The sequence below is a fragment of the Chiloscyllium plagiosum genome, unplaced genomic scaffold (genome assembly GCF_037043375.1).
Source record: "Chiloscyllium plagiosum isolate Xiang-an unplaced genomic scaffold, Cpla_swu_hap1 HiC_scaffold_5, whole genome shotgun sequence".
Classification (NCBI taxonomy): Eukaryota; Metazoa; Chordata; class Chondrichthyes; order Orectolobiformes; family Hemiscylliidae; genus Chiloscyllium; species Chiloscyllium plagiosum.
In genome coordinates, this window is record NW_028270143.1 from 30,621,396 (window position 1) to 30,629,904 (window position 8,509).

The window sequence follows — 8,509 nt, forward strand, 5'->3', positions numbered from 1 at the left end:
CTCTAAATGCCAAATAAAACCAACAGTGTCTCAGGATTAGAGGTGGTTTGGGGTCGTAATATTCCTTAACCAACTCTGTCAACTCTTGGAAGGTATTATTGCCTGGTGCCTCTGGGAAAGTTAGGCCCCTGATAACCAAAAATGCTGCAGGTTCACATGCAGTCAGAAGGATTACTCGTTGCTTTTCATTCTGCCCAATATCATTTGCCCAGAAAAAAACATTTATTCTCTCAACATACTGGGCCCAGTCTTTGACAGCAGGGTCAAATCTTCCCAAAGAGAGGCATGATGCCAGAAATGCTTACCACAACTCCAAGACAACGGTTGCAAGTGAATGTTCTTCAGACACATCATGTTTTCTCCCACTGCCACTGAAATAACTGCGCAGAGGCCAGGTCGTGCCACCATGTCACCTTTTATTTACTGGTGCACAGTACACTCACTGGAGTCAATCCTCAACTGAAGAGATTCTAATCTCCTGGTTGTCTTGGTCAGCCAAGGCTTTCCTGACTGGCCCAGATTAACAACCCCAATCAAGAACCTTGTGGTTTACAGGGTCCACCTGGTCCCAATCACTACAAAAAGTAACTGGAGGAATCGAGTTGAGGCCACAATCTGAGAAACCATGATTTTACGCAATGGGAGAGCAGGCTTGTGCAGGAACCTACTTCTGCTTCTCATTCATGTTTGTAAATGCTGTTTCTTTGTATGTAAATCAGTGGGTGACACTTCTATATCACAGTCAGAAGATTACATTTTCACCCATTACTCTGGAGTGGAAGGATTGTTGTTGAGAGAGAAACATAAATCTTGGTATTCAATCATGTTTGGATGTCCTTGTGCACAAGTCAAAAAAAGTCAACAAGTGGGTAGAGCAAGTCATTACAAAGGCAAATGGTATGTTAGTCTTGAATGGAAGTTTTAGAGTATAAGTGTAAGAAAGTCTCTCTGTGATTATAAAGAGTCTTGGTGAGATATGTCAATAATAATGCACTGTTTTGAGGTGGAGTCTTCTGGACATAATCCACAACAGAGCAAATTTATTAGAATTTGTCAGAATATATAACAAACAAGGCAGATAAAAGACAACCATTAGCTTTATTATGTTTGAATTTACAGAAGACAGTCAATGAGATAACACACAAAAAGTTACTAAACCAAACAAGAATTCATGGTATGGGGCTAAAATATTAACATGAACAGGTGATTGGTCAACTAATAGTAAACAAAACAAAACTGTAAATCAATGGAGTGTCGAAAGTTTTAGAAATGCCAGAAATGCTTGCCCCAACTCTAAGATGATGGTCGCAAGCGAATGTTCTTCAGTCCCGTCCTGTTTTCTCCTGTTGCTACTGAAATAACTGCACAGAGACCGGGTCCTGCCACCAAGTCACCCTTTATCTACTAGTGCACATTACACTCACTGGATTCAATCCTTAACTGAGGAGGTTCTAATCTCCTGCTTATTTTGGTCAGCCAAAACCTTCCTGACTGGCCCAGCTGCAATTGTTCACAATTAATTTTAATTATATAGATGATGGAACCAAGCATATCGTAAAAAAAATTGCTGATGATACAAGATAACTAAGAAAGCAGTTTTACAAATAATCTGTGAATAAATTTAGATAGGGTAAGAGAGCAGGGAAAACATTTGCAATTGGGGTAGACTGTAGGAAAATTTGAGCTTGACCACTTTGGCAGGAAGAACAGAAAAGTAAAATACTATTTAAATGAAGAAATGCCATAGTACAGGAAGACCTGGGTGTCAAAAGAGGTGAACATGCAAGTAATTCAGAAGCCAAATACAATGTTAGCCTTTATTGCGAGAGGCCTGCAGTATAGAAATAAGTATATCTTGCTACAAATGTATATAGTTTTGTGAGCTTGCACCTAGAGTACCATGTGCAATGTTTGTCTCCTTATGTAAGGAAGGATATGTTTACATTGTAGGCAGTTAACCGTTCCTGGGAGGAAGGCGCGTCTTATATAGAAAATTGAACTGTTATAGAGTCATAGTCATAGAGATGTACAGCATGGAAACAGACCCTTTGGTCCAACCGGTTCATGCCGATCAGATATCCTAACCTAATCTAGTCCCACCTGCCAGCACCTGGCCCATATCCCTCCAAACCCTCCCTATTCATATACCCATCCAGATGCCTCTTAAATGTTGCAATTGTACCAGCCTCCACCACTTCCTCTGGCGGCTCATTCCATAAACATACCACCCTCTGTGTGAAAAAGTTGCCCCGTAGATCTTTTTATATCTTTCCGCTCTCACCCTAAACCTATGCCCTCTAGTCCTGGACTCCCCGACCCCAGGGAAAAGACTTTGCCTATTTACCCTATCCATGCCCCTCATAATTTTGTAAACCTCTATAAGGTCACCCCTCAGCCTCTGACGTTCCAGGGAAAACAGCCCCAGCCTTAGGCTGTACTCAGTGAAGTTTAGAAGAATGATAATTTGTTTCTGATTGGAAACTGCACTTTCTGAGAGAGTTTGACAGGGGAGATCCTGAGAGGATGTTTCCCTTCGCTGGGGAATTTAGAACAAAGGGACATAGTCTTAACATAAGAGGTTTCACATTTACAATGGAAATCAGGAGGGATTTTATTTTTCAAAGCGTTGTTAATCTCTGAGATATCAAGCCATAGGGGCTGTAGGGCCATAGAGAATACTAATCTACTGGGAGTTAAGGGGTTATTAGGCCAATAATCTTATTGAATAGGTAAGAAGGCTTTAGTGACAAAATAGCCTACTCATGCTCCTATTTCTTATATGGGTAAGAGAGTGAGTACATGTTTTAAGAGAAAGTTGAATAACTGAGAGTGTTAGAGTGAATGTAAGTGTGTGTGTGAGTGAGGGAATGTATGATTTATATTTGCATGTGTGACAATGCTGAGACACCCTCTGTGTTGGCCTTCTGTCCCTTTTAGATCTTTCCCCTCTCACCTTAAACCTATGCTGTCTAGTTTTGGACTACCCTACCCTGGGGAAAAGATCTTGGCTATTCACCCGATCCATGCCCTTCATGATTTTATAAGCCTCTATAAGCAATGGAAAGTATTCAAGAAACTATTTGGTTTAGTACTTTCATGATGATTGAAGAAAATCATATCGCAACAAATATTTTAAACATTATCAAAATAACAATATTTTTCAAACAAAATAAATAAGACCTAATCTATTCCTTGTTCCCTTTACTCTAGATGGAATTAAACCCAAATTACATGTAGGGCATTTGCAAATAAAAATTAACATCACTTGAATTTGGAGCTGCATTTCAAGCTTTGTATTCTCTCAAGCATAAAGACTTCCATTGGCATAACATTGCCTAAAATTGCTGCATCCTTGACCCATCCGTTTCAGCTACTTCCACTATTCCAATCTGTGGCATCCCATCCTCCTTCCTCCACAAATGTGCACTTGTACATATTTCTGTTCTTCTATCCCAACCTGCATCAAATCTGCTCATCGACTGCTTTTATCATAATGAACTGCATTTGCCTGCAATCCCCCAGTGACTCCATTTTCAAATATTGGTCTTCATGTTAACTCATGTCTTTGTTTCAAAGGGAATGGAGAATGGAATTGCTAAAGCTATCAAGGTAGACGACAGCTGGAATACTGTGATCAGCTTTGGTCCCCTTTACCTAAGGAAAGACATACTGTCGTTAAAGACATTCGAGAGAAGTTTCACTAAGCTGATCCAGAGAATGAAGGGATTACATTATGAGAAGATGTTGAGTAAGCTGAGCCTCTATTCATAGGTTTAAAAGAATGAAAGGTGACTTTATTGAAGTGTATAGGGTTCTTAAGGAACTTGACAGGTAGTTGCATGTAATTTATTTCCTTTTGTGGGAAAGTCTAGGATAATGTCACAATAAGGGGCTACCAATTAAAGACAAAATGAGGTGGAATTTCTTCTCTTGGAGAGTACTGAATCTGTGGAATTTATTACCACAGAAGGATGTAGAGGCTGGGTCATTAAGTAAACACAAAGCTGAAATAGCCAAGCTTTTAATGAAAAAAGGAATGGGGAGTAGAGAAGAAAGTGAAGTTGAAGCTGATCAGATCAGTTATGATCTAATTGAATAGTGAAGCAGACTCGATGGGCTGAATGGATTGGATGCTGCCTGAACTGCTGTGCTCTTCCAGCACCACTAATCCAGAATCTGGTTTCCAGCATCTGCAGTCATTGTTTTTACCTCAATGGGCTGAATGGTCTATTTCAGCTTCTACATCTCATAGTCTTATGGTCTTAGATTTAAAAATCTTCAATGCCTTGGTAGACATGCTGTGCAGCTATGCAGCCCTTCAAATGCAGCCCTTAGCATTTCTCCAACTTCTGCCTTTTATACATGCCCATTCTTTTCACCCAGTAGTTGCAGCCATGCCTTCAGATATCTAGACCTGACATTCTGGAATTTCTTCCCTTAGCCTCTCTCTCTCAATTTCCATCTCCTTAGTTAACTTACATCTGAAAAACTCAGCTTTTTTTTTAATCAAACGATTCACTAACTCTCCTAATAACTCATGTTTTTGGCTCAGTGCCTGTGACATACATGTTGTCATTGAATGTGCGTGCATGGCTCAGTGAGTTGGTTTCAAGAGGACAATATCCCCAACTTTAAAGCAATTTATGTGTGTGTTAGTTTACTGATATCATTGTGGAGATATATTGATTTGCGTCAAAGATTGGAAGAGTAGGACTGAGGTGGAGTATATACTCGCACTGAACCCTAGTCCTTAATTTCACCCCAACTCCTAACCACCTACCAATGGAGGCAATTGTAACCAACTATGTTATAATCATACTTCTAAGCACACAGTTTGGGCTAATTCATAAACATCACAATTTACATATTCCTACAGGTGTTGAAACTAACAACTGTAAGTTTAGCATTCAAGTACGGATTAGATGCATTTTCTTGTACCTTCACATGAGTAAACAAGATGACAAACACACTGCCCGATAACCACCACTGACATCACAATCTCACCTCACTTCATTCACCACCTAACTATACACAGACTCTCACACATTTTAAGCACATGTAACAACTCTTTAATCAGGTGAGGCATCCTGCAAACACACTTGTAACTACACTTACACATATTCACCACTCTTTCTTTTTCAAGGAAGATTACAGTACAAATAAGCAGCAGACTTGACTGGGGTGTGGAAGGTGTCAACACCTTCATGAGATCGCTTTTTTTAAAGTGGCAGAGCTGTTCCTGATGTTACGGTGGAGAACGTGGGAATAAATGGAAAATGCTGTGACCAGGAACTGAGTAGTGATTATGTTCACCAGAAGTGAATGATCGCAGCTACCTTCTTACCGATCCACAACGATTTCTGCTCCTTCATCTTCCAAAGCCATCTTCGCTTCTGACCTCCATAAGGCTTTCTCTCACATATCTTTCTACAGTTACTACATGTGTTTCCCCCAAGATCTTCTAACTTTATCTTTGCAGATCCCCAGGGACAAGATAAATGTCTTTCAGTCTCAGAAGTTTTAGAAAAGGACAAATGAATGTCTTGACCTTCCAAAGTAGGAACAGAAGGAGATTAAGGAAGATTGCTGTGTATCAGAGTCAATCACCACCACCGTTATAGGTATCAATGCAAAGATTGGCACCATGTGTAATTTTGCCTCTTGGTTAAAATGAGATCCTCACAGTTGGGTGCACTAGCCACTAGTGGACAGCAACCACACATAAGTGAAGGAATAGGCAACATTTGTTTTGTTTTGTTTTGGGGGGGTGCAGGGTGGAAGGGATACTTTGAAATAGAAAAGGTAGATGGGGACCTTGTAAGGCCAAGCCTGTGAAGAAGGCTAGTAAGTGCGATAAACCAATGGTGCAGTGCTGCAATGGAGAGCTTGCTTGAAAGCTAAGTGTCATGGCTTGGTGTGATCACAGAAAAATCATGTTGCAAAAGGAGGCCATTTGACCCTTCATATCTTCAGTTCTTCAAGTGGACACCATTACCTATGCCAATCTCTTTTACTTTCCCCATCCCTTACATGTTATTTTTATCCAAATAATCATCACACACCCTCCTGAATGCCTCAATGAATCTGCCTCCATCACACTTCCAGGAAGTGCATTCCATGGCCTAACTGCTTACTGAGTGATTTTATTTCTCATATTACCCCTGTTTATTTTGCCATTTCAATGCCATTTCATTCTTGTTCTTTTCACAAGTCTGAACAGTATATCACTACCTATGCTATCCAGACCATTCATAATTTTCAAAACCTCTATCACATCTCCTTCATCTTTGTCCAAGTTTTGATACAGAGTATGGAGCTAGTCTTTCCAGTGCATAGAAGCAGTTCAGTTACATCCAGTGACATATGGAGATTGACATCATATATCATCTAATGAGTAAGGTGTCAACTTCAAATCCAGTTATTACAATTGTATGAAAAAGCAAAATGGTGCAATGGAAACCCAGGCAACTGTCAGCGTGTCTCTGAGCTCCTTGGTTGAAAATAGCTTGCAGATTGTCTCAAATGGCCAGAGATTGACCTCTGGCAGATCATTGAGCTGGCTGAACAGAGGCCCCAAGGTACTGAATGTATTTGACTTCCTCTCAAGCTGATGATGGATCTGTGACCTGTATCTCTGCACATATGGAAATACTAAGTTTTAAAATCCAACAACAGTCAACCAAAAAAAAAGAAAGAAATTTTGAATCTAAACTCACAAGCAATATCAAGTTGTATTGCAAGGGCTTCTTTAAACATATAAAAAGGAAGACTAAAGCCAAAGTGTCCATAGACCCATTATAGAATGAACTTGGGGAAATAATAATAGGGAACCAAAAAATTGCAGAGAAGTTGATTAAATACTTTGTATCAGTCTTCATGATGGAAAATATTAATAGCCTTTCAAAAGTTCTAAGTAATCAAAGGTCCAAAGGAGGAGAGGAAATAAATTCAATAACTATCACTAGAGAATAATTGCTAGGGAAACTAATTGGATTAAAGACTGATAAGGCCCTTGGACCCGATTTAATGCATCCTAGGACATTAAAGGAATTAGCTTCAAAGATAGTGAATGCACTGGTTTTAATCTTCCAGGAATCCTTGGGTTCTGGATAAGTGGGGTGGCGCGGTGATTCAGTGGTTAGCACTACTGCCTCACAGCGCCAGGGACCTGGGTTCAATTCCAGCCTCAAGGTGACTGTATGTGTGGAGTTTGTACGTTCTCCCCATTTCTGCATGGGTTTCTCCAGCTGCTCCGGTTTCCTCCCATATTCCAAAGAATTTACAGGTCATGTGAATTGGCCATGTTAAATTGCCCAAAATGTTAAGTGGATGAGTCTGGGTGGGTTACTCTTTGGAGGGTCGGTGTGGACTTTTTGGGTCGAAGGGCTGGTTTCTACACTGTAGGAAATCTAATCTAATCTAGTGTTGTGCGAATCATAGAGTATGATTCTACTGTTAGTATTGTTCCTCTCTCCTCCACTACTCTGCAATTGATTGCAATATAGATGACGACCAGCCTGCCCAGTCTGCTAAAACCCATGGTGAATGGGGTTTGGGAAACAAGACCTTTCATGACAGGAGGACAGCTGACCATCTCTTTTCAGAATTTCAGCACAATCCACCTTGCCTGCTACAGCTGCTCATGTGTGAGAACCAGAAAAGGAAAGAGTACTTATAGATAACCATTGAGTGCACCACTATGTATTCGTAGTTTCATAGTAAGTAGTTTTGTATTTGTCAGTTGCGTTTTGTGCCTTTATTTGATTGTGCTACAGATACAGAGTTTTGATGGTAGTTGAATTATGGTACATTTTGTGAACTTTTTAAATATTGATCTCATGGAGAAGCGGTGGATGAACTTCATGCAGATGATGGACTTCCTGATGGTTCTTCAGTCATAGGAGCTACACCATGTGTCAGCATTCTTCCAGAGTCTGATGGTACACATGTATCTCAAAGTCAATCTTCAAATAATGGCAGTAAATGTTCTTCCCAGACACAAGCCTTCCACTGAAAGTCTCTGGTACTCCCCAGGTGCCCCTGGTCTTCCTCAATATCCTGTTCCCATCCCTCATTCAAAAGCACTTCTGAATCCTGAACTAATTGGATTCAGCCATGGTGTTTCGTTCCTTCTGCTCTCATGCAGCAGTCCTCCTGTCTTAAAACTCTGCTAGATCTCTGGTGAGATTTATTGATATGATCATTGATTTCTTTTATAACTTACAGGCGAATAAAGCATTTGGTAAATAAAATCCCAAATCACAGTTCTTGAGCATTTCAAATCTTAACCACTTTTACACAGGATCTATCATAAGGTTAAAAATTTAGTATTATCACATCATCCCTAGTGAAGATATTTATTTCCAGTCAGTCGGTTAGCAGTTAATTAGAAAGAACACTTGGATGTTGGAATCTCTGAGAATAGTTACACTTTATATTAATGGTATAAATCAATTATGATCCTTCGTTTTTGATAAGATTGCTCTGATCCTGTTTTGACTCTGTTATG